This window comes from Pseudorca crassidens, chromosome 12 (genome assembly GCF_039906515.1).
Source record: "Pseudorca crassidens isolate mPseCra1 chromosome 12, mPseCra1.hap1, whole genome shotgun sequence".
Lineage (NCBI taxonomy): Eukaryota > Metazoa > Chordata > Mammalia > Artiodactyla > Delphinidae > Pseudorca > Pseudorca crassidens.
In genome coordinates, this window is record NC_090307.1 from 69,423,865 (window position 1) to 69,451,416 (window position 27,552).

Sequence of the window (27,552 nt, forward strand, 5' to 3'; positions counted from 1 at the left end):
TAACAAAGAACTGCTGTTTTAGATGAGGTGGCAAGGGTATGTAAAGAGGCCACCTGTTGGAATTAATTAAAAAGGAAAGGAGGAAAGGCAAAGAAATTATTCCTGAGGGTATGAACTTATTAGAAAAAAATCTCTTAAAGATCACTTTAAAAAGAAACACCTACTGGATGAATTTTATTTTTAAACTGCCCTAATGTTGTGCAAAAGATATTTGTGTTTTAGAATTAAATGTCTAATGACAGTACCATATACATATTCAAACTGCTATATTTTAAATAACTCAAATAGAAGTGGATTTGAAGTTTTTCAAAACAGATAACAAAGTGCAACTCCAGTGATGAAGAAATGAACATAAAAAAGGTAGTGGAACGTGGAGAACTTGAAACCTTCATGCACTGCTGTAGAAAATGGTTTAGCAGTTCCTTTAAAATTCACCATATGAGTCATTAACTCCATTCCTGGGTATATACCCAAGAGACCTGAAAACATATCCACACAAAAACTTGTGTGTTAATGTTCACAGCAGCATTTTTCATAATAGCCAAGAAGCAGAAACAACCCAAATGTCCATCAAATGATGAAAGAATAAAATGTGGTATATCCACACAATGGAATATTATCCAGCAATAAAAAAAGACTAAAATACTGACACATGATACAATACGGATGAACACTGAAAATATAATACTAACTGAAAGAAGCCAGGCACAAAATACCATATTGTACAATTTCATTTATATGAATTGCCCAGAATTTTAAATCTAGGTAGAGACAGAAAACAGATTAGTGGTGGTTTAGCACAACATACTAAAACTCCTGAACTGTATGCTTTTAAAGGGTAAGTTTTATGTGATGTGTAGGTGAGGAGTATGAAACTTTTATGTGATGTGTAGGTGAGGAGTATGAAAGTTTTCAGGAGTATGAAAGTTTTATGTGATGTGTAGGTGAGGAGTATCAAACTCTTCATGAAATACTAAAAATAATCCTACTGCAAAAAAGTTATGGAACTGACCCAGCAGCAATGAGCATTCTAAGCATGTAGACCATGGTATCTAAATATTAATTCTCACTTCAAAAGGAGCCAACAAAGCTCCTGAGAAATAGCCAATTACAGGTCTAGAACAGAAAATGTGTTAAGTTCATCCTGGAACATTAAATTGGAAAGCAAGGAAACTATCAAAGACTACTAAGGGTATATCAAAAGGACTCCAGAACCAATCTAAACAGAATCACTGGTGAAAATGGAATAATTTGAGCAAAAATAAGGGCTATGTATTGAATTTCAATATGTTTAATTATAAGTTCGTAATATTTCTCTCTCTTTCCCTTTCATTGGTCACCACTGCAGGATGCTAAGTAAGCAACTTCTTATTTTTGAAACTGGTAAATAAAGGCAAAGAATTAGTATTTATCTTGCTTTTCCTATATAAACTGAACCTCTGTACAACCAAGTAGTTGATGGGGGTAGTATTTCACCTAATACACAAACAAGGAAAGACACAAGTAAGTATCATCTTTCTACAACTGCTAATGAAATATAGGATGAACATAGATCTAGTCTAGAGAAACCTATAAAAATATAAAAATAACCCCAATTCTTTAAACTGCAAGACAGAAGAGATCAAAGGAAAACTCAGATTAAAAAAGAGATGTAAGTGACATGTCAACCAACTGCAATATATGGACTTTGCTTGGATCCTAATTCAAAGTATAAAAATAATTTGAGACATTTAGGGAAATCTGCCCATATAATATTTGATGTTATTTATTAATTTTCTGTATAACTGACAATGTCACAGTGGTTAGGAGGTTTCTGTGGTTATGGCTTTTTAGAAGTTTCTTTTAGATATACAATTGAAATATGTACACATGAAGTAATGTATCATGGAATAGACAGAATGAATAGGAGTATATATCTATGAAACGGGATGGGCCCATGAGTTGATAGCTTTTGAAGCCCAATGAGATAAGTAAATGGAGATTAACCTATTTTCTCTACTTTTATACATTTGAAATTTTCACAAAGTTTTTATTTTTTTGATGTGGACCATTCTTAAAGTCTTTATTGAATTTATTACAATATTGCTTCTGTTTTATGTTTTGGTTTTTTGGCCACAAGGCATGTGGGATCTTAGCTCCCCGACCAGGGATTGAACCCAGGCCCCCTGTACTGGGAGTGCAGAATCTTATTAGCCACTGGACCACCAGGGAAGCCCCTGATGTCTTCCATTTCTACACCAAATAAAGACTGTAAAATGGTGTGCTGCACTTTGGTCAATCAACAATTACCTGAGAACTAACTACGTGTCAAACACTATGACACTGTGCTGGTTCCTGCACTAAGGAGCTCATATCCCAGTGTGGAAGATAGAAACAAATAATTATAATTACAAATTGTGCTCAATGTGATAAAGGAAACAAACAGGATGCTGAGACAGAGACTGAGAGGGTGGGGGTATGGGAGTCCTACTTTAGGTAAGGTGGTCAGAAAAGGCCTCTCTGTGCAGCAAGGCCAGTTTCTGGTACAGAAAACAACATGTGTTCCTGACAAGGAAAAGACTTTGGCATTTCTGAAGGATTAAAAAGAGGAAGCCAGTATAGCTAAAATGTACTGAGTCAGAAAGAAGAGTGGCCCAACTTGAAGATGGAGAAATGTACAAGAGGATAATGTAGATAGTAAGGAGTATAAATTATATTCCAAGGGCAACAGATTATATTCCAAGTGTCAAAAATTCATTGACAGATTTTAAACAGCCGAGTGATATGATTTGATTTTTAAATAATTCTGATTACTGTGTGGTGAATGGATTAGAAAACAAAAAGAACAAAGAGAATCAGGAGACAATTACAGGGAGGAAAATGGTGGCTTGATCTAGAATGAAGGCAGTGCAGATGGAATAAAAGCATAAGGATATAAGTTATTTTAGAGTATAACTGACAGTAATAGGTAAAGGCCTAGATGTGGGGGCTAAGGAAGATTAAAGAATTTATAGTGCAAGAGGGGAGATAAGAAAACAGATAACATAGTTCAAAATAAGAGGTGCTGCTTTAAACATCTGAGGAAAGGTAAACCTTCTATAGGAATTCCAAGTTCATAAGAAAAAGCCAAGATCATGGGTAACTCTGCAACCAATATGAATCACGAAGCTGCTGGAGGTCCTTATAATATTAATACTACAAAGAGCAGATATAGCCAATCATTAAAAAATAGTCAATAACTGACTTGCAAAACTTGCATTCCAGAATGGTAATTATACTAGCACCAAAAGGAAGAAATTGAGTCATTACTGTTAGCCTAAGAGAAGTAGTTTAACACTTCTTAATTTTTTAGTTGTAATAGTAATGCATGCTGCTTCTAAGAAAATTTAAAATACAGGTGTAAAAAGTAAGCAACTGTCCCCAGATACTGCTTGTGGGAGTGTAAAATGGTTCAGCCTCCTTGGAAGACAGCCTAGCAGTTCCTCAAACGATTAAACATAGAGCTACCACATGACCCAGCAATTCCACTCCTAAAGAGAATAGAATTTTGTCTAAGAGACAAAAACATATCTACAGAAAAATTCATATACACATGTTTATAGCAGCATTATTCAAGATAGTCAAAAGACGGAAACAACCCAAATGTCCACTGACAGATGAATGGATAAACAAAATGTCGTATATCCCAAAATGGAGTATTAATCAGCCAATTAAAAGGAACGAAGTACTGATACATGCTTCAATATAGTTGAACCTTGAATACATTATACCAAGTAAAAGAAGCCGGTCACAAAAGTCCACATATCATACTTGACAGAAATGGAATAGGGAAATTAATAGAGATAGGAAGTGGATTAGTAGCTGCTTAGATCTGGGAGAGGTGGAAGGTAAGGGGGGGTGATAGCTAAAGGGTATGGAGAGCTTCTTTCTGAAGTAATAAAACGTTCTAAAATTGACTGCAGTGATGGTTGCACAGCACAATGAATATACTGAGCCACTGAACTGTATACGTTAATGGGTCAAATGTATAGTATAATATATGAATTATATCTCAAATCTGTTATTTTTTAAGTAAATAGTAGAACTTCCATTCTCGTTCTTTGCTGCCCTTCGCTTCAACTACACGTAATAACAACTACTGTTAATATTTTATAATTCTGTCCAGGACACTTTATTCATATACAAAGACATACATAATCTACCCCCGAAAAATGAGGGGGGAGGATCATACTGTATTCATTGTTCTGCACATTTTCCCTCAATGTACCAAATCCTTCCTGTGTCACTACATACTTTCAACATGGCAGTTCAGTATTCCATTATATTCCGATACACCATAACCTACTAATTCATCAATTACTGAGACATTTAGGTTATTTTCACTTTCTATTACAATCAAAATAGCCACAGTAACCATCCTTGCCCATGTCTCTGCACAAGTCACTATTTCTGCAGCCCTGATTCTTAAAAATAAATTTACTAGGTGAAAAAGATACACACTTGGTGGGGGAGATCATTATTGCCAAAGACTACACATACTAATTCCATTTATGAAACTATAATTCACTAACTCAGTTATCAACTTGGTAGAAGTTCTAATGTTCTGTAATTTGAAAGGTTAAAATAAAAATACGCATAAGCATTATTTGTATTAATCCAGAAACGTTTGTACATGTACAGAAAAATGATATAATGATTGTTAACAATGGTTACCACTCTAAGGAAGAAAGTGGGAATAGGGACTTTGTTTTTACACTTTTAGAATTACTTTACCCTTGTAATTAGAAAATGAACTTTTCTACAAAGACATTTTTAAAAAGGAAATTCAAAGTAATATTACATAAAAGCTTTTCACTTGACCTAAGACAGAGTGTGAAGATAAAGCCATCAAAAAAAAAAAATCAGGGATGTAAAGCAATGGTTCTGAGGGCAGAAGAGACAGGAGTCCTGAGTCTGCCATTCACTAAACTCTATGACCTTTGGGACCTTTAAGGCAAGTCATGCTACTTCTTTACCCCTTACTACTTCAATATATACTTTATAAGAACAAAATTAATCTCTTATATAACCACAGAACTAGCTTTCAAATTCAGGAAACTCGACACTGATATAGTACTTTAATCTACTTTTTATATTCCAATTTGGTCAACCAATCACATCCTTTACAGAGATTTCCTCCCCCCTCTATAAAAGGATCCAGTCTAGGATCACATTGGATCTAGTTGTCATCTCTCTTTAGTCTTTTAATTTGGAACCCACATTATATTAATTCCAATAATATGTTTCCTGGTATCAAAATTAATTTAATAATCTAACATCAGGCTTCCCTGGTGGCACGGTGGTTAAGAATCCACCTGCCAATGCAAGGGACACGGGTTCCAGCCCTGGTCCGGGAAGATCCCACATGCCATGGAGCAACTAAGCCCGTGCGCCACAACTACTGAGCCCGGGTGCCTAGAGCCGGTGCTCCGCAACAAGAGAAGCCACCAAAATGAGAAGCCTGCACACGGCAACTAAGAGTAGCCCCCGCCTAACAGAACTAAAGAAAGCCTGTGCACAGCAACGAAGACCCACCCAACGCAGCCAAAAATAAATAAATAAATATTTAAAAAATTAAACACTGCAGAGTCAAGTAATACATTAGGATTACATTTCCTCTCCAAAGGTCTAATATGCACCCTGCTAGGCCAAATGAAGGGTAAAATTCTTATTTGAAGCAGTCAAATGATTTCTCTTTTCTTAATGTATGTATGAGAATTTGACAGTTGGGATCTGCAGGCTTCACTGGTCTCCAGTGTCAGTCTCAGAATGTGACTTCTGAGAAATCTTTACCGAAGTAAGACATTTATCTTCCTATTTAACATGGAATCTCATTCTTTCAGGCACCTGTTAACAAGAAATTACTCAATTCCTTAATCAGTAACTAAAACTCACACTTGCCAACAATAACTCAGCCAAGTGAGATACTGAGCAACTTGGACTACAAGGACACATTATATGTACTATATAAATCCTTCCTATATAGAAAGGAAAAAAACAGTACCCTGAATCAACAAGATGATAACTAATCTCTACTAGAACAAAAGAATCTAATTCTTCTCTACTAGAATAAAAGAATCTAATTCTTCTCCCTTATTCTTAACCAAACACACACAACAAAAACAAAAATCCTAATTAAAATGAAATTATACTGAGAAGACACTAGTATCCCAGGACTCAGGGAACGTTTGTGTGACCTGAAAATTCAAACATGAAGATAGTTCTTGCCTTCAAGATGTTCACAATCCTGTGGGGTGACAAACATAACTAATAAGGCAGAGTGTGATAACAGATGTAGAAATATAATATCATGGAGATGCAAAAGACAGAGAAATGGACTCTGAACTGGGCACTCAAGTAAGGCTTTGTGGAACACTCGCACTTTTAATGGCTGAACCAGACAGATTTTGAGACAAAGAGGGTAAAGGAACAGCACAAGCAAAGAATACCAGCACAAGCAAATATCCTGCCAAAAAAAAAGGCAAGATATTGGACAGTATTTGAGGGACAGTAAGTAGGTCAGGTTGGCTACAGCAAGACTTTCTAGATGTATGGAGGAAGTGAGTGCCTAGTTGCAGTAGATGTGCTTAAAGCTCACTTATAAAGAGCCTAAAATGCCATGCTAAGGAGCTTGATCCTTAATCTGGAGGCAATGCCAAGCTAAAGGTTCTGGAACAAGGGAATGATTTGGATACAGAAACTTAAAACCAAAACAGCAACTTCTCTTTTCAATAAACTTAGATAATAATTTCCTCCATTAAACAGATGGCAGAAAAAAGAGGCAGTAATAAAGACTTAGGTAATAACAGATCCATAAAGGTCTATGAAAAAAAGGACAGGACAGGGGTTAACATCCACACTGGGGGCAGGACTAACAAATTTTTTAGAAGTTATTTTCTAGTTGAACGTCACATTGGTACCATTAATGCTAGTAATGAGGCCTCGATTTTCACACAAATTTAACAATTTAAGAAAACTCAAAATAAGAACCAAGTTTCAATTTAAAAGAACATCATGTTAAGAACTATTTTAAACAAAAGATTAGGGCCACAACTCATTTAATCTCAACTTAAATACAAGTTTCTAGGCACAGTATATTATACTATGGCACAATTATATATGGGAAAAGTAATCTGGCTTGAGTCCTAATGGGAAAAAAAAACCAAACCACCGAATATTGAGATTTAACATTAAAGTGAACATACAAGGGTTCACCTAAATAATTATGTCCACAGACAAAACAGGCCCCCAAAATTCATCTATAAATTACCTTTTGCTGCCTCAGAACAGCAGAGAGTATAGTAGGGGGCAGGAGGTAGGGCGACAAACTTACCAAATGAAGTTTGTCCCAAGAACTTTTTCTACTGGAACGTTTCACAAGAAAATCTGCAAAAGAAAAACCAGTAGTTTTACAATGACAAATATCCTAAGTATCAAGTTAAGCCACTTAGATCTCCCCACAAGACTTTTCTCTACAAGTTAGAATGCGATGACAATACATTATTTTTTAAATTGTTACAATGTGAACTATTTAGTCAACCACAGGTTTTAGAATGTTTAATTGTACAAAACGGGCCAAGTCAGGCCTTAGCATGCTTTTAGAAACTACAGAACTGCACAGATAGAACTTTCCAAGAATCTATAAATACTCCTCTTTAAGAGTTTTTCTCTATCAATCTAGCATCATTTCTGATGGCTTCTCAGGTAAACCTTTGCCACTAAAGGAACAAGTACTTTAAACAACTAAGAAGATCACAGGAGATCTAGGTTTGGACTTGGTAGTTTAATTTGTACACATAATTGGCTTCTATCAAGGGGTCTTTTTTGTGTAAGAAAAAAATCAGAGAGGCAAGAGTATAGTCTAAACACAAAGAATTCTTGTCACAACTAGGCAACAATCTGATCTTTAGAGATAAAAGACCTTATCAACCTGATTCCTTTGTAAAGACTTCTCTCAGTATTGGCAGGCAACTCATCCTTTTGAGCTGTTTATGTGACATAAAGTCACATATATGAACAGGACTGTACAAAATATCAAAGTCCTAAAATTAAAGAGTCAGTCAACATATCACATTATTGCCATAACCTCTGGAACCATTTTTTAAACAAGTAAGAACCATATAAGAGGAGGCTAAACATGTAATAATAAAGTGTTTTAACCACTTTACAAGTAGTTATTTTTGTCTCCCAGTAACTTTTAATTTAAATTTTGTAAAAGTTAATTTTAGTTTAATACAGGCTGGGCTGTACTGACCACATGCTGTATGGGAAAGGAACTAAGGCTATTCATAACTTGCAACTTCAGATACAAATCATATTAGTATCAAGATTGGTCCTGTTAAGTTGTTTAAGGAGGTACAACACAGTATAGCAGGAAAGTTCAGGGGTTTTAAATCTCTAAGAACTTTTCTTTCTAGAGTATAATTTTTGCTGAGTATTTGAAACCTGAAATACAAGTTACAAGTTTTTTTCATTTTTCCTTTATACTATAGTAAGGTTATTGATTTTTTAAAAACTACATCTGTAGGTACATTATATCATCTATGAATTTTATTTAGGATAATAAGAAAACATTTGTTAAAAAGAACAGATGCTGGGTCTCTTTGTCCTTAGCTATTAAAAAAAAAAAAAACAACCAGATAGGGCTTCCATGGTGGCGCAGTGGTTGAGAGTTCGCCTGCCGATGCAGGGGACGCCAGTTCGTGCCCCGGTCCAGGAGGATCCCACATGCCGCGAAGCGGCTGGGCCCGTGAGCCATGTCCGCTGAGCCTGCGCGTCCGGAGCCTGTGCTCCGCAATGGGAGAGGCCACCAACAGTGAGAGGCCCGCGTACCGCAAAAACAAAAACAAAAAACAAAAAAAAACCAACCAGATAAAACAATATATATGAAGGTACATTCCACTTAAGTATTAAATGCAAAAAATAATGAGACATAGTTCATTGTAACCCAAGAAGTATCAGAGTACTACAAGGTTAACTGTCCAATGACATGCAAGTACTCAGAGTTCAGAGGAGAGACAACCCAGGGAAGTTTCACAGGAGGTGGAAAACTTCAACTTCAGTCCTACAGATTAGGTGGAATTTAAATAAAGAGAAAGAGGGGATGGAAGCCAAGTAAGGATGGCTATTAATACCACAGTGGGAAGAAAGCACATTTTTGAGAAATAAAGAATAGGTCAGAATACCAATCATGTTCAGGAAAATAAGACTAAAAAGACAGGACACACTGTGGGCCTTGAATGCCAAGCTAAGGAAGCTAGATTTCATTCGATGGCACTAAACCAAAAGCTTTATGAGCAGGAGAATAACAACATGAAAATGGTAGTATTAAAACGCAGGAAGTAGGATGGTCTGGAGGGGAAAAGTCACTTAGGATGTTCCTAGACTAGTAGTGCAGATATGAACTGCTAAGGGCCCAATATCTCAACCATAGTAAAAATGCAGAAGAAGACACCAAAATGAGTGAAAGCATTAATTGCCTGAGCTTGGTAGTTGATTAGGAATGGAAAAAAGGGGGCAGACCATGTTGTCAAAGATAACTGCAAAATTCTAAGGCCTGTGGTGAGTAGAAAAAGAATGGTATTGTTAAGAAATGAAGGGTAGATTCCAAGGAAGCAACACCAGATATGATACCCTGACTTTAAAGGTGGCCTCCCAAGTAGATGTATGTCCAGCCAGTAATAAGGGGTGAAATGGGATTAAATTCAAGAGACAGGTTAAGTCTAGTGGTAACAATGAATTGATGGTGTTACATTTACTTCAAAGAAATCACTACATCTACTACAAGGATCATCTGACATGTTTAGAAATTACTTGGTAATTTATTCTGTCAAAGATATTAAGTCCATTAATACAAAAGTGTTTGTGTATAGTTTCCACAGGTGTAAAGCTCCAAGACATGGACCAAACAACAGGAAGATTCAACAAAAATGTTCAGGCAGGTCTGCTTCAATGCCAGCAATGATTCCTCTTAACCACAACCAAACATCTACTTGGTTGGAAACAAGTATGCCATTGTGAAACACTGCCAACAAAATTTTAAAACCTGCCCATGCCTCTTAGGGCTATTTGCCAGATAAAGGCCATGTAGAAGTAAGTCTGAAAGAAGCTCTTTGGTGCCACCAGCTACCTTCTCATGAAGCCAGATGATATCCTGTGATACCAGTCATGTACACCTCAGAGTAGGAACAGTTATGTTTGGGTGACCTTGAACGGTCATATATTTGAAGAGGTAGAATGTAAAGTGGTTACGTTAAATCTAAGCAATTACCTAAAGTGTCTAGTAACATGGGATTCTTAAACAAATAAAGCACTAATGAACAGCCAGCCAGGGCAGCTGTGTGGGGCAAGGGTTAACTATGGTCACCCTTAAGTTCCATCTGGGGGATAGTGTTAAAAGAAAAGAAAAAGAATTGGCAGTTATCTGAAAAAGGTAAATTTTTTTACAATCATGTATTATACTATGGATAGAATTTTATCTATTTCAAGAGGAAACCCTAAAGAGAATAAAAATATACTTGATTATTAAATACTAAAATACTAGATATTACTGTGCAGCTGTAAAGCACAGTCAATGTCTTTCTGGAAGACAATGAGATACTGATTAAGAAGAAGGGCATGGAGGCCCTGAGAAGGCTAATAAGGAATGGACACCTACATGGAATAGTTTGTTATCATGTGTATGCCACCTACTAGATCAGCTTCAACAAAGAGGCACACCAATTTGGGCCATTTATATAATAAGTGAATCCAAACTACAAAAACTAATTAGGTCAAACCAAATTCACAAGGAAAAACTTAAGAGACTCAGGCCAGGCCTCCTAAAAATGGGGGGAGGGGAGCGGTGTCCAGGGTGGGGAAGGGTGGCTAAAGCAGCACTTTTTTGCCTAGGGTACATTTTAACTTCAAAAGAACAATGAAGTTTTTGTGTTTTTTAACATCTTTATTGGAGCATAATTGCTTTACAATGGTGTGTTAGTTTCTGCTTTATAACAAAGCGAATCAGCTATACATATACATATATCCCCAAATCCCCTCCCTCTTGCGTCTCCCTCCCACACTCCCTATCCCACCCCATGAAGTATTTTTTTACAGCCCTGTCTCACTTTCAAATGTAGGAATGATTGAGGGTTCAAAACTTTAAGAAGGCAACACTGAGTAATTTTAAAGGAATCTTTTATTTTCACTGTATGTGAAAGAAATGGCTTTTCTTGCACATGCACTGCATAGTAAGAAACACTGACAGCAAAACTTGAGTGTGGAGGTCATAAAGTAATTCAGAGATGTTAAATTTTAAGAAGTGACTTTACAACTGCTACTACTTTGGGCAGCTTCTTAGTGCTTCCTCATTTATGCCTAGTAACTTTTCGGATATCTGATGGATGATATGACCTTCCCAAACTAGGATTCTATGGCATGTTGGGGAGATTATTCCATGGTGGGGAGATGATTTAATCACTAGTATTACCCAAAACTCAAGCATTTAGCAACTGAGTAAAACTACTGTGGTTTGGTCTTACTCCCTGTACAGGAGCCCAAACCTCAAGTTTTCTAAACTTCTGCTGCTGAAGTCAACTATAAATGAAAATAAAAACCGAGAGACAGTTCAAAAAGTATGGCTATATAGCTGATTCACTTTGTTATAAAGCAGAAACACACCATTGTAAAGCAATTATACTCCAATAAAGATGTTAAAAAATAAAATAAAAAGTATGGCTGAATTCTCTCAGTTGGACTTTTCCCCCCTCTACTTATTTGGCCCATGTTTCAAAAAAAAAAAGTAAAAAGAAACTAAATACAAAATTGAGTCAGTGTCCTGGAAAACTCAATGAGTTTTCCAAACACGGTAATTTATTAAAAAAAAAAAAAAACTTTTAAAAAGATGCCACATGTCTTTTCTACCTCTTTTGAAACACTAAGTAAGGTCTGTGTGTTTTCAGGGATACAGACGCAAATTCATGGTCAGAGTACTGCATTCCTCTGCCAGCTGTAGGACACAGATAAGCAGCTAAAATATTATCATTTCCTAAGCAAAAAACAACCATCTTCTTGAAAAACAAAAATCCAGTAGGTTGTCAGAAACGGTCAGATGAACTCCATGTTATAATCAAATTTCTGTATCAAAGAGTCTTTTACTAACAGTAAGTCTCTTGAACCAGCAACATTAATGATAATGTTCACTCTAACAAGTAAAATTCTGTTTCAATAATGACCAAAGATCAATCTTGAATAATTCTGTGACTACATTAGTGGTACAGAGTGTGGTTCATTCTATGAGGAGTTTTTTTTGGTTTGTTTTGTTTTAATGTGGGAGAAGTTCTGAATACATTCCTCAAAGGAGTATCTGCAATAGACAGAATTTCAAACAGTTGGTTAGCGATCAATACTTAAGATCATTTGTCTTCATTTAAGTGGCTAAAATACTGACAGCTGCTTTTCCAAATGGGACCCAAAAATGTGAGAAGTCAAAAGCAAAGAAACTGTGCTCTAGAATTTTTAGACATTAAGATCTGACTGTACTTCAGATGCACCTTTTTGCTTTTCACATCTCAAGTGGGCAAAAGGAAGCCCTTGACCATGTTCTCAGAAAAGATAAGCTGTGATCAAACGAACTTTATCGAATTTGATTTGTACCTTTTAAAATCACTTATTTTACAAGTGTTTCCCTTTTAAACTTAATCCTTATACAAAAGGGGGGCGGGGGAGCAAATATCATACATGATGTCTTAGTGAAGACATTTTCTGGTGGTGACCAGAAAAGATTAAAACCGAAGATACAATACAATCTGCTAAAAAGGGTAAAAATAATTTCAAAAAAGGTTTTTTTTAATGTTTTGACTTGCTCTTTATAATCACTTCTATAAAGAAATTTATTCACGGGACTTCCCTGCTGGCGCAGTGGATAAGACTATGCGCTCCCAAAGCCAGGGGCCTGGGTTCAATCCCTGGTCAAGGAACTAGATCCCACATGCATGCCACAACAAAGAGTTCACATGCCCCAACTAAGGAGCCCGCCTGCCACAACTAAGGAGCCCATGTGCTGCAACTAAGGAGCCAGCAAGCCACAACTAAGACCCGGTGCAACCAAATAAATAAATAAATACTATCTATTTTTTAAAAAAGAAAACATTCACTTCATACTACTAACTCAGATATGTTAAATCATTAATAGGATTATAAGGAATTTCTGTAATTTGTAACATTATTTTCTGACTCTATATCCTCCATGAAAAGTCACAAGGCAGGTATCATTTTACTACTGAAATTAAGGATTTTAAATCTAATTTTATAAGGCAGCATTTAGATTCATCATGGTAAATGAAGAAATGTTCCCTATCTCCTAAGAAAAAAAACTCTTAACAGAAACCAAATACTTAAGTCTCGGTTATCGAGATAGAAAATCCAGGCATTCAAAGCACTAGAAATTAATTAAATTAAAAGCCAAGCAGGATCATTTCATCTAAGTGCCAGAGGTAGTTCAATATTTATAACTGCTATGGAAAGATCAGAAAGACTAGCCCCAGTGCTGGAAAAATGTTTCCTGACTTTTGTTTCTTTGACTAATTCCAAGGTCTACTGTTGGGAAATTAAGAGAAGGCAAATTTTTGCATGCTCATTAATGTCCTGCCACTTGCTCTCAGTTAACCTCTGATGAAGAGGAAAGAAGTAATTTTGTTTGCCCCTCCTTTCTCCCCTGCACTGTCCCAAATCAAAGTTCTCAAGGGCAATGCATAGGTCAAATGTTCTATTTTTAAAAAAAAGAAAGATTCCTAATCAGGAAGTATATACCTCTTCATGGAAACTTAAATTTTCCTAATTATAATCCTGTAATGACTTCTGCCCCTCTTAAAAAATCATGATTATCTCAACATGAGACTGCAGACTCTGTCCATGCCTCCTACTGTTCGAAGAATAAAATTATAACTGCATTTTCTTGGACAAAACACTTAAATGACCAATCCCTATGAAGATGAGCAGTTTTACAATAGGTTCTCAAAACGTTTTTTAATAAGGCTTAAATTATGAGCTCCTATTTCTTACGTACTCAGAAAAAGAAATCAGTGAGGTAGCAAAGACCAAAAACTTATTTTTGTTAAAGACAACTAAAAAATTATGTAAAATTCAATAATACCAATGTCATTTTGAAATCTGCAAATTTACAGTGTTTATTCTAATATGCTTTGCTTCTGCATCCTGCCCTAGAGTGGCAAAAACAGACTCTCTAAACCCCACCCTTTTTATACCAACCCTCCGCCCTCACTGCTGGAAGAGAGGTTTCTTTTCTAGAAAGACAAGCAACTTAGTTTGAAGGTCTACTTACCATAGGAAGTCAAAAGTATGCCCATGTATAAATGACATGGTTTTCCTATTATGCCTAGGTACTTGGGATATTCAACACCAATTCTAGGAAAAATTTGGAATTAAACTACACTCAAAAAATAGCTATCAGTATTCCAAACCTAGCTAATCTGCATACTGCTTATCAGTTTTTTAATAATATATAGGAATGTTAATGTTTCTCTACCCATCTGTAAACAGATTCTTCAGAAAAATTCTGGTTCACTCCACTTAGTTTTATGCAGAGTAACTGGCATCAAAATGGACAAGGACCAGAAAGCTGAAGGAAAATGCAAATCCATCCTTTAAGCATAAAACTTAACAATGAAGAGAAGAAACGGATTTACATTTTTAACTGCTGTCATCTCAATTATAAACTGTCCAACTCCAACTAGCCAATAGGGATATTCAGAAAAGAGAAACAAAATTCCAATAGTAGAGGCTATATGTGCAACAAAAAGAATCCACTCTTCTTCCTGCTGGCCTAGTTAAAATTTGTATTCTGGCAATTAGGTAGGGGGCTACTCATATTTTTGAAAAACAAGCCAATAAAAATCCAATAACCTCCTCAATTCTCAATTATTAAATAGCCAAAAGACCAGAAATCGTCTTGACCAGAACACCATCTTCTTACGAATCCTTTTAAGACCAAAACAATTCAACAGATCCCCAGAAAGAGACCCACCCTTTTAAACTAGTAATATTTATCTCATGTAAACAGAGGGAAACATGTAACTGCCATCAAAATATACACAGGGGGGCTTCCCTGGTGGCGCAGTGGTTGAGAGTCTGCCTGCCGATGCAGGGTACACGGGTTCGTGCCCTGGTCCGGGAAGATCCCACATGCCGTGGAGCGGCTGGGCACGTGAGCCATGGCCACTGAGCCTGCGCGTCTGGAGCCTGTGCTCCGCAACGGGAGAGGCCACAACAGTGAGAGGCCCGCATACCGCAAAAAAATATATATATATATACACAGGAAGAAAAAATTTTCAGCTAAAGTCAAAAAGTAGAATTCACGAACATGCTTTACTTAAGAAAAGGAGGGCAAAAGTCCGAAGCTAATAAGAAAGAAAGTCTTATTAAGTAAAGAGGGTTCTCCTTTGTCCTTAAATAACTGCACTTAAATTAACCACTCTGAAAACCTCAAGACAAGTCATAGGTTCAAACTGAAGACAAAAACCAAACCTTGAATTTTAAAAATTCTTAAGCTATCAATTTGCTTAATCCATTAATCAGAAAAGGAAGGGGGCGAGAGCTTTTTTAAAAAACATGCTGGCTAAATTACTTATATTCATAGTAAGCACATTAAAATATAGGTAAGGGACTTCCCTGGTGGCGCAGTGGTTAAGAATCTGCCTACCAATGCAGGGGACACGGGTTCGAGCCCTGGTCCAGGAAGATCCCACCTTCCGCAGAGCAACTAAGCCCGTGCCCCACAACTGCTGAGCCTGCGCTCTAGAGCCCATGCTCCGCAACAAGAGAAGCCACCGCAATTAGAAGCCCGCACACCACAACAAAGAGTAGCTGCCCCTGCTCTCCGCAACTAGAGAAAAGCCCACATGCAGCAACAAAGACCCAACACAGCCAAATAAATAAATTTATTTATTTAAAAAATAAATACATAAATAAAAATAAAATATAAGTAAAATATTCTCTAAAACAAGATGAAAAACTGCTCAAACATACAGCCTAATATCAACTATTCTAAACATACTGAGTATTCTAAATATATTGTTTATACATCAAAAAACTTAAGTACTAGGACTTCCCTGGTGGTCCAGTGGTTAGGACTCCAAGCTTCCACTGCAGGGAACAGGAGTTCGATCCCTGGTCGGGAACTAAGATCATGCATGTGGCGCGGTGCGGCCAAAAAAAAAAATCCACAGACAAGTGACCGGAATTCTCAAGTTTCCAATAAGCATGTGAACATAACTACTAAGAATAATACCACACTTTCAAGGTCAATCTGAGCCACTCATGTTTCTTGCATTTTCCAACATGAAAATAGTTTGTCAAAGAAACTGAAGTCTAAAAGAGGTGTAAGGAATAATGCATTTACCCAAGCTCTCTGGTAAACATCAGGCCTATGAATGGACAAACACATTCTGTATTCTGTTTTTAGTCAGGACACACATATGCTAAAATGCAAAGAAATATAAAAACCTTGGGAAGAGTTTACATTTTCTACTGATTTACTCTTCAACATCTAACCTAAAACCTATATTCTACAACATATAGGTATTTTTTCAGTTGTTTCCATGGTATGGTATACATACCATTGGTGATATTTGAGAGGATTTAAATGTAACACAAAGGCCTTTAAAAAACAAAACTATATACTTATGCTAATGAGCACTGGAAAAAACATTCTGCATTCTATTGACTCTGAGATGCCACGGAAGTCAAGGCACACCATTAAACTTACATATCACCAAGAAAGAAAAAAACTTGATTTTAAGATGCATTATCATTTGGTATACAGATACTGCAAAAAAATCGTGTAGGTAATATATTAATGAGAGGTTTGGGTTATACTGCACTATATGCTAATACAAATCCTTCATAAGACAAACTGCTACCTGTCTTTCCTCGGGCTGCTTTATTCTCTCATTTTGCTTCATAAGACCTATTTTTCCAAACCATTAAAAGTCTGAAACCATTCAAAGCAGGCCTGAGCAGGGCCATAAACAACAACATCCAGTCCTCCCCCACAGAAATGATAGCCTCTCTCAAGGTTTCTGCTACTACTACGTGAGAGCTCCCACAGCTTCCCCAATCCTGACTGCTATTGCTGGCACAAGAGCAGAATAGCAGATCTCCTCTGGACTGTCAATGAAGCACCTCCAACTCTACATATTCCAAACAGAAGCCATCACTGGCCTCCCTTCCCTTCCCCCACCATATCTTCTTTCTTAATATTCCATTGGGAATCTTGGTCAGCCTAGGTCTTCAAGACTGGAAACCATCTGACACTCTTTCCAATAACAAAATCTGACACCATCTCCCACTGCTTTCTTTGAAATGCTCAATTTCCATCTTTCCATTCCATGCCACCAGGGCCACCACCACTGGTCTAGCGAACCGGTTCTCAAACATTTGCTGAATTCAATTTATTTAGACCTTATTACCTATGAAACAAAATAACCAGTTACAACTGAACTTAGAACTGATTCTGGTCAATTCCTCTTTGAACATCACCTGGCATATCGATCCTGTCAACAGACATTTCCATAAAACGTCCCTGCTCAAAAAAGATATGCCCTATGGCGTATATGTCCAGAATGAATGACTTGAGGCTTCTTTAAAATTTTTCATGCATGAGCTTTTGTCACTGCTACTACCTCTGCCTGATTTACTCATACCGCCTAATCCATTTGGATAAATCCAACATATCCTTCAATACTTGGCTTGAAAACATTAATTTCACTGTGAAAACTTTCCCTTCAGAGTTCACTGTGCAGTTTCAATACAGCTCTATTTTATAACACTTACTACATGTCATTATAATTATTTACATTTCTAACTGTCTAGACCGTGATTATCTATATAGGTCATTTTCCCACTCAACACTCAACATCTGAACCCAAGGGCCTTACCACTACCGCTTAACAAGAGGCATTACGATATAGCTTACTAGGTAAGAGCATAGGTTCTGCAATCAGACTGTTCTGGATGTGAATTTTGGCTCCAAACTGAGTGAAATCCCCAAAGTGATACAGTCTTCTCATCTGTAAAATGGAGATAACATTAATAGTTTTCTAATCAATGTTCAATGAATACTAATTCTGATGAGGACAAGAAACATGCTCAATAACTGTTTTCTAGATTTAAAAAACAAGCATAATTTAGGTCAATACAAGAAATTAACCAGAGCCTCCTATTACCTACCCACTGAATAAACGTTTCAAGCACACCCATTCCCATTTAAAACCTCTATATTCTAGTTCTTACCATAAATCCAACATTTCTACCTGCCTTTCTTCATACAGAATAAACCCTTGGGATTGAAAGATGTATAAGTTTCCATTATTCATTAAAAACTTTCAAAGTCCAAAATAAAAAAAAGTAATGTGATTTTGCTGAAGCAAAAATTTTAGTCGTAGGCATTTGAGGCTAACCAAGAAGAAATCACTTAACTGACTGAGCCAAGCAATGTTAACCATTGTTATGTTAACCAATGTTATTCTACACATTCTCAATTCTCAGGATACTATCATAGTACTTGTCAAGATCTAAACATACCTCTCAACAAGACCTCCCCAAAATGAGGACCTTCCTTCTTAATGACAAGGTCTCCCCCACATGAAAATCTTATTCTTCCCTCTAGGACATTCTGTGTCCATTCCAAATGCCTTGCCATTGCTTATGTTATTTCCTATACCCAGACTGGCCCTTTCTCCACCAACCAGATCCCTAGAGCTCCTCTAGTATTCCAAACCACTAAACTTTCACTGCATTTTTGCAAGTACACATGATTTAACATTCATTCTCTTTTACTTAGGTCTACTTCTCTCCCTCCCCTAACTCTCTCACCCTCCTCCTTCTCCCTCTTTTTCCTCTCGCTCTCTCTCAAACACACAGAGGCAAGTTCCCTCAAGAGGTACTCAAAATGTTTTGATCAATTAAATTTCTCTCCTTAAGAGGTTTTTTTGAGGTATAATTTATAATATAAGTTTCAGATGTACAACATAGTGATTCACAACTTTTAAAGGTTATACTCCATTTATAATTATAAAATATTGGCTATATTCCCTGTCTTGTACAATATATCCTTGTATCTTTATTTATTTCATGCTTAGCAGTTTCTCCCTCTTTGTCCCCTACCCCTAACTTGCCCCTCTCCCCACTGGTAACCACTAGTTTGTTCTCTGTATCTGTGAGTCTGTTTCTTTTTTGTTATATTCACTAGTATGTTTTATTTTTTAGATTCCACATATAAATGACATCATACAGTATTTGTCTGACATTTCACTAAGCACAATACCCTCCAAGTCTACCCATGTTGCTGCAAATGGCAAGGTTTCATTCTTTTATATGGCTGAGTAGTATTCCATTGTGTATATACACATCATCCTTATCTATTCATCTGTTGATGGGTGCTTAGGTTGCTTCCATATCTTGGTTACGGTGAATAATGCTGTTATGAACACTGGGGTGCATATATCTTTTCGAATTAATGTTTTCATTTTCTTCAGCTATGTACCCAAGCTTAAGAGTTTTGAGATATCATAAAAGTTTTTCTCATAAGCAATTAAAGATAACTGGAAGAGAGGTTATAGGTGATAATTCTCATTACAATCATGGGAAAACTGGAATGCTTTCCACTTTCACATTCCAGTATTACACTAAAAATAGATAATGTGTGACCAGAAAACTGTAACTATAGTTTCACTAACATGTAAAAACTTCTTGAAGCAAACAGGAACTTGATAACTGTAATAACTGATATTATAGTTAATACAGCATTCTATTAACAGAATGCTGCTTTTGTGTAAAATGAGGGTCATTTTTGTCAAGCTAGAAATACTGCTTCAAAACAAAGATATGGAATACAAAAGTGACAGCAAGAAAGAGGTGGTCTTAATCCTTTGATCTCTTTCAGGCCATCATATAAAAGTAGGAATTCTTGATCAAGCCACTTCTAAAGTGTCCTTTTTATGTCCCATTCTTTGTGTAATAATTCTGCTTCTACCCCCAAAACTGACTCCTCTTCTTTCCTTTTCTCAACCTTTCTTGAATTAACAAAGGTGAAATAAAGCAGTTTCTTCCAATTTGAAGCCAAGATAATTTTTCAGTCATATACATTTAATGCTTTTTGATAATTGGCAAAGAACCTGAATAGTACTGCACCCACATGAATAGCTGACTCTACAGCATCAAAAAATATGGAAATACTCTTTGGCATGCTGCATAGGAAGAACAAGTCCAAATTATTTTTAATAATTTTTTGAGTAACAGCAAGAACAGGGAGAGAAAACAGTCAAACGAAACAAGTATAATCTCCTATTTATGAGTCAACTGTGGCCAGCTGTCAAGCTTGTTTTATTAGCAGTTAACTTTTATTGAGCATTTCCCTCTGTCAGGCACTGTTTTAAAAGTATTATGTATACTAACTCAATTAACCCCACAATAATTTTATAAAGTAGTAACCATTATTGTTACCATTTACAGTTGAAAAAAGATATACAAACAAGTAACTTTCCTAAACTTATACCAGCTAAGTGGAGAAGCCAGAATTCAAACCTAGGCATTCTGGCTCCACAGTTTACATTATAAGTATCTATACCACACTGCCTCTCCATTAAATAAGTTCGCTAATACAGTAAAACTTGATGCTAACTTTACTGCTCATAAAGAGTATCCAAGTAAGGAACCCCTGTAATATTGAGCATGTTTATTTCTTACATACTTACTACATGTTCAACTATATTTTTCAAAGAACAGTATAGGTTTTATTCAATTTCATTCTCCCACAAATCTAGAGATTTTCATCAGTGTTTTATTATCCACTGTCTAAAGTACACTATTTGACACATGTTCCTTAAAATCTTTATTCTTTACAACATCTTCTCACTTGTCAAGATAATTCTGAACTCTAATTCTATCCTCCAAGGAGCTTACAAGTCATCTGTGAACTTAATAAGCATACTCTCCATTTGATCTCTATCACTAGTAAGAACCCTATATGGTAAGTAGCGAGCCCAATCCGAACCCCATTATAAAAAAAAAAATTTGTTCTCTCTTCTGACTGCAAACCACCAGTAACAATAAATATGACCCTCCAAATCTGTTTTGCACCATTTAGCAATAAGACATATTTTCATCCCATATGGATGAAGGTGCCACCAGGGATAATTAAAAGTTTTCCTAAAGTTAAAATATATCGGCACTTCCCTGGTGGTGCAGTGGTTAAGAATCCCCCTGCCAATGCAGGGGACACGGGTTTGAGCCCTGGTCCGGGAAGATCCCACATGCCACGGAGCAACTAAGCCTGTGCACCGCAACTACTGAGCCCGTGAGCCACAGGTACTGAAGCCCGCACGCCTAGAGCCCGTGCTCCACAACAAAGAAAAGTCACCACAATGAGAAGCCCGTGCACCTCAACAAAGAGTAGCCCCAATCGCTGCAACTAGAGAAAGCCCACACGCGGAGCAACGAAGACCCAACGCAGCCGAAAATAAATTAATAATTTTTTTTAAAAAAGTTAAAAATATCAGTTGCTTGCCTCTGTTCCACAGACCTGCCTCCATAAGAGTATTACTTTGTAGAACAAATTGTCTTTCAAAACTATGCAGTTTATTGTTTCATCATCTTTAAAGTCTTCACAAATTTTTTAGATTATTCCAAGATTTTGTTTAGCTTTATTAAGGTATAGTTGAAATATAACAAAGTACAAATTTAAGGTAGTTTTTTCAGGGTTATTTTTACTGTGGTACAAAATATATAATATTTACAATTTTAATCATTTTAAGTGTACAATCCAATGGCCTTAAGTATATCACACTGTTGTGCAATCACCACCACTATCCATTTCCAGAACTTTTTCATCATCCCAAACTTCCTTTTTAAGGCCAAATATACTTCATTGTATGTACAGTAGATCCTACATATCCTCAAGTTCCCCTCAGCATATTCAACAAACTGCAGATCAAAAATATTCAGGTGGGGCTTCCCTGGTGGCGCAGTGGTTGAGAGTCCGCCTGCCGATGCAGGGGACGCGGGTTCGTGCCCTGGTCCGGGAAGATCCCACATGCCGCGGAGCGTCTGGGCCCGTGAGCCGTGGCCGCTGAGCCTGCGCGTCCGGAGCCTGTGCTCCGCAACGGGAGAGGCCGCAATAGTGAGAGGCCCGCGTACCGCAAAAATTAAAAAATAAATAAATAAATAAATAAATAAAATTTAGGTGGAAAAAAATCCAGAAGTTCCATAAAGCAAAAAAAATTTGCGCTTGCCAGAAACTATACAGCATTTACATTGTATTTACATAGCATTTACATTATATATATTAGGTGTTACAAGTAATCGAGAAGCAATTTAAACCATACCAGAGGATGTGTGTATGTTATATGCAAATACTATGCCAAATACTATGCCATTTTATACAAGGGATTTCAGCATCCTTGGATTTTTGTATTCACCACAGGGTCCTGGAACCAATCCCCCATGGATACCGAGGGATGACTGTATGTACCATATTTTGTTTATACATTCATCCACTGATGGACATTTAGGTTGTTGCTACCTTTTGGCTACTGTGAATAGTGCTGCTACGAACACTGATGTACAAATCTGTTAAGAGTCCCTGATTTCACTTCTTTTGGCTAGATACCCAAGGAATGGAATTGTTGGATCACATGGTAATTCTATGTTTAATTTTTTAAGGAACCACCACATTGTTTTCCACAGCAGCTGTACCATTCTACATTCCTATCAGCAATACACCAGGATTCTAATTTCTCCATATCCTCATCAACACTGTTCCACTTTTTGACAATAGCCATCCTAATGGGTGTGAAGTGGTATCCCATGGTTTTGACTTGCAGTTCCCTAATGATCAGTGATACTAATCCTCTTTTCACGTGCTTACTGGCCATCTGTATAACTTATTTGAAGAAATGTCTATTCAAGTCCTTTGCCTATTTTTAGTTGGGTTGTTTTCTGGTGTTGCATTGTGGTTCTTTATATATTCTAGATATTAATCCTTTATCAGACATGACTTGCAAATATTTTCTGTCATTCTTTGGGTTGCCTTTCACTCTCTTGATGGTGTATTCTATTTCTTTCTTCTATTGCCTGTGTTTTTGATGTCATATCTAAGAAATCAGTGCCAAATGCAACGTCATGAAATTTTTCCCCTACATTTTCTTCTAAGAGTGTTATAGTTTTAGCTCTTAGGTCTCTGATCCTCAATTACCCAGATAATTTTAAAGCACAAATAATCATGTTTTCAAATCCATAAAACTTTTTTCAAGTATTAGGTGAGACTTAATAGAATCTATATGCTATAGAAATAGTCACAGATATACAAGATGTGAATTTACACCCTGTTTACAATTTTTAAACAACTGGAAATAGGTAAACTGATATACCCATACAATGGAATATTATGCCCTTCTAAGCACAGGAGTTGGGTGAGTAACCCAGGTTAACCAAGTCATAGCCTATTCCCTCAACCACATGAACCAAGGGGGAACCAATGAGAATCCTTCTCTTCTACTAGACTCAGTCCCCTCTCTGTGCACCAAGTCACCCTGGGCCTACCACAGCAAGTTCACAGGGTCCCTACAGGACTGTTTTTAGTTTTTAAGGGAAACGGCAATAAATGACATCTAGTGGACCACACAAACGACTATCTGAGGTCATTCATAATTTCAACATTAACTCACAAAACATTCCTTTCAGTGACATTTCTTTAAGCAGCAGGAGTTTTAGCAGCTACTATGATAAAAAGCAAGCACCATGTAACAATCAGTGTGGAACAGGAAATAGAGGTGTAATGTCTGATTCTAAGGCTTGAGAATCTGTGCAGTATCTAACATGCATATATATGGAAATTAAAATGTTCTCTTTCAAATTGCATGTATCAACTTTTCAAATAATTAAATTGTTAGGAAATAAATACTTAGGATGTTTGGCCCTAACCACTTTATAAATGGAACTGTTATTTTTTTGGCCTCTGGGCACCATGGAAAATATTACTGAGACACTTAGAAGAGACTCTGGACTGTGCAGCTATGAACCAGGAGAAACCTGAGAGGATCCCACACCAATGCCCAGAGAGATGCAAAGCTAGAATACTTGAGACACTCTACCCCCACTTCCAGTCCTCAAAGTCCCCAAGCTGCCTGCCACAGTTCTTCAATTATGTGAGCCGCTCCAGTGTTCCGCCAATAAAGCCACCCCTTCTCTTGTTGTTTATTTAAGCTCTAATTCAGTTTCTATCACCAGCAACCCAGAGTCCTGATAACAAAATCATGTGATTCAAACATTCAGCCTTATTTCCTTAGTAAAATCATAATTGAATAATGTATATCAGTTTTTTTTTTTTTTTTTACATAGTTAGGGCATTACTTTAACTCAGATATAAATCATTCTGTTTACTGTTTCTTGTATCAACTGAACAAAGGATACTATTAGACACTGCATGCTAAAATTTAGTTTTAAAGTTTTATAGATTTCTTGACAAAAATACTCATTTGAATTAATTTTTCACATGATAATATAAACCATACCATGTTTTTTCTTTCACACTAACATTAGAAATTAAAAAATTTCTAAGTAATCAAACTATTATACTCAAATTACAGCTTTAAAGAATAAGTAAAACATTCAATTTATGAATATTAAAAGTCAAATATTTTCTTAAATAATAATTAATTCATTTCCAGAAATAAATTAATGTAGAGCTTATATTTACTTTATGGTGAGATCTGCTTTTAATATAAATCAAAGACAGCAGTGATTTCAGCAATGAGGACAATTTATACTTCATTCATTGTAACTGAGATAAAAGTAAATATTTCAAAAGTGAGAAAAGCTTAAATCAGAACTATACCAATTAAAAATGGCAATTACAAAAAAAAAAAACCAAACGGCAATTACAGCTAATTTTTATGTTCTGTGATAAAGCACTTATATAGACCTACTGCAAATAAAGTTTTATCAGAAAGAAAAATAACTAATCAGCTGACTAACATTCAACAGTTCTACTACTAATGGAGTATTCTGCCTTTGTCACACTAGCTACAAATCCTAACAATGAACTTGCTCCTCAATGAACGTCACTTTACTACCACCACCTAAAGAAAACAATCTACCATCTTGTTTCCCCAGAATAACTTGCTAAAACTGAAGACAGACTGAGCTGTACTGTCCCAGCAGCCCCCAAATTTAAAAATCCAACTACAAGGGAATTCCCTGGTGGTCCAGTGGTTAGGACTCAGCACTTTCACTGTGGTGGCCTGGGATCAATCCCTGGTTGGGGAACTAAGATCCCTCAAGCCACTCGGCTCAGCCAAAAAAAAAAAAAAAAAAAAAAAAATCCAACTAAATACTGTTAGAAACACACAACTGAAAATTTAAGGAAACAAAAAAATTGGAAAACAGATTATGAAGAAACATGTCAAGCAAGTATTAACAAAGGAAAAACTGTTTTGGCTATACTTATACAAAAAAAGGACTTTAAGGCAAGAAGCATTACTAGAAATAGAACCTTTCATAATGATAAAATGTTCAAATTAGGAAAACAATGCTTCTGTATTATATAAACCTAATAACATGACGTAGAAATATATAAAAACAAAGGATTACAAAGATTTAGCAAGACTGTAAGTTAGAAAAAAATTTAGAGAAAAGAAACAATGTATGTATAACAGCATCAAAAACTATCAAGCACCCAGGACTAAATTCAATGAAGATAGATTATGAGGAGGTACTGAAAGACAGTAAAGACCACCACAATAAATTACAAAGTCTGTAAATTATCAGTTCTCTCAATTTGAACTGATAATACAATACAATCCCAATCAAAATATTACCAGGTGTTTTTCTTTTCTTTTCTTATGAAGGAGATGATAAAATGATTCTGAAATCATGAAAGTTCAAGAATAGCTAAAATGCCCTTCAAAGGGGGAGAGGAATCAAGATGTGAAGATTCAGTAAGACAGATATGAAGATTAGACCATACTAGCTAAAGATGGTGTGGCACTGTCACAGGGAGAGACCAATGGAACAGAACAGGCAGCCAAGAAACATATCTACATATAATGGACACCTGATTTATGAAAAGAGATAATATAGAACAGTAGGGGAAGGACTGGCCTTTCAATAAAGTATGCTGGGACAACTGATATCCACATGGAAAAAAATGAAACTGGCCCCTATTTCATACACTATAAGCAACATCAAGTGAGTTACTGACATAACTGTGAAAGGCAAAAGTATAAAGCTTTCAAAAAATGTTTAAGAAAATATTTTCATGATCTCTAGGTATGGAAAGACTTTTAAAATAAGACAAAAAGTAACCATAGGGTTTCCCTGGTGGCGCAGTGGTTGAGAGTCCACCTGCCAATGCAGGGGACATGGGTTCGTGCCCCGGTCCGGGAAGATTCCACATGCCGAGGAGTGGCTAGGCCTGTGAGCCATGGCCACTGAGCCTGTGTGTTTGGAGCCTGTGCTCCGCAATGGGAGAGGCCACAACAGTGAGAGGCCCATATACCGCAAAAAAAAAAAAGTTAACCATAAAGTAAAAAAACTAAATTTGACTACACTAAAGTTAAGAATTTCTATTAGTCAGATCATAAAGACAGTGAAAACAAAGGCAAATAAATGGACAAAAGTATTTGCCCAAACTTAACCAACAAGGTATCCAGAATATACAAAGAACTACAAATTAGTATTTTTTTAAAATAAGACAAATAATCCACTAGAAAAATGGATGAAAGACTTGAATAAGCAACTGCAGAGGAAATCCAAATTGCCAATAAACATAGGCAAAGATGCTCAAAAACAATCATCAGGGAAATTAAAATTAGAACCACAAGATACTATTAACCACCTCCCAGGTTTTGAAAACTGAAAACACTGACAATATCAAGTGTTGATGAGGATATGGAACAAGAACTCTCATTCATTACTAATGGAAATATGAATTGATAAACCACTTAGAAAACAACATGGCATTCAAGTCGAAGATATGCATACCCTGCGGCCTGGAAACTGTGCTCCTAGGAATAAACCCTAGAATGCAGATACTGCACCAAAAGAAATGTTTAAGAATATTCACAGCAGCATTGTTCATAGTAGTCCAAACCTAGGAACAACCCACTTGTCCAGCAACAATAAAATGAATAGTTTGTAGCATATCCGTACAATATACCAGCAATAAAAATGAACTAGATCAACACACAACACATAGGAATGTGCAAGAGAAGCAAGATAGAAAATACAGTATGATTCCATTCAAAGACAGGCAAAACTATTCTTTACGAATGTACACGTGGGTAACAATACAAATAAAAGCCATACAGTGATTACCATAAAGGCCAGGAGAGTGGTTAGTTATTTCTAAGAAGGAAGGAAAGGATAAGCATTGGAAGGAACAGAGACGTGGACAGCCTTTTGGGGTGCTGGTATTCTATTTCTTAACCTGGATAGTAGTGACATGAGTGTTCACTTTATAATCACTCATTACACTGTACA

General features: G+C 36.4%; 1 protein-coding gene across 16 annotated transcripts in view; it reads right to left on the minus strand.

Moving 5' to 3' along the window:
• Positions 1-27,552, minus strand: part of MTMR3 (myotubularin related protein 3) — a 144,647-nt gene that overhangs the window by 62,628 nt on the left and 54,467 nt on the right. For 15 of the 16 annotated variants that reach the window (XM_067700298.1, XM_067700281.1, XM_067700284.1 and 12 more), the window contains one exon: positions 7,352-7,404. The gene's annotated coding sequence lies outside the window, so the exon portion shown is untranslated. Of the gene's footprint in view, positions 1-7,351; positions 7,405-17,989; positions 18,084-27,552 lie in introns of all 16 variants that reach the window. The other variant, XM_067700282.1, reaches the window with a different exon arrangement.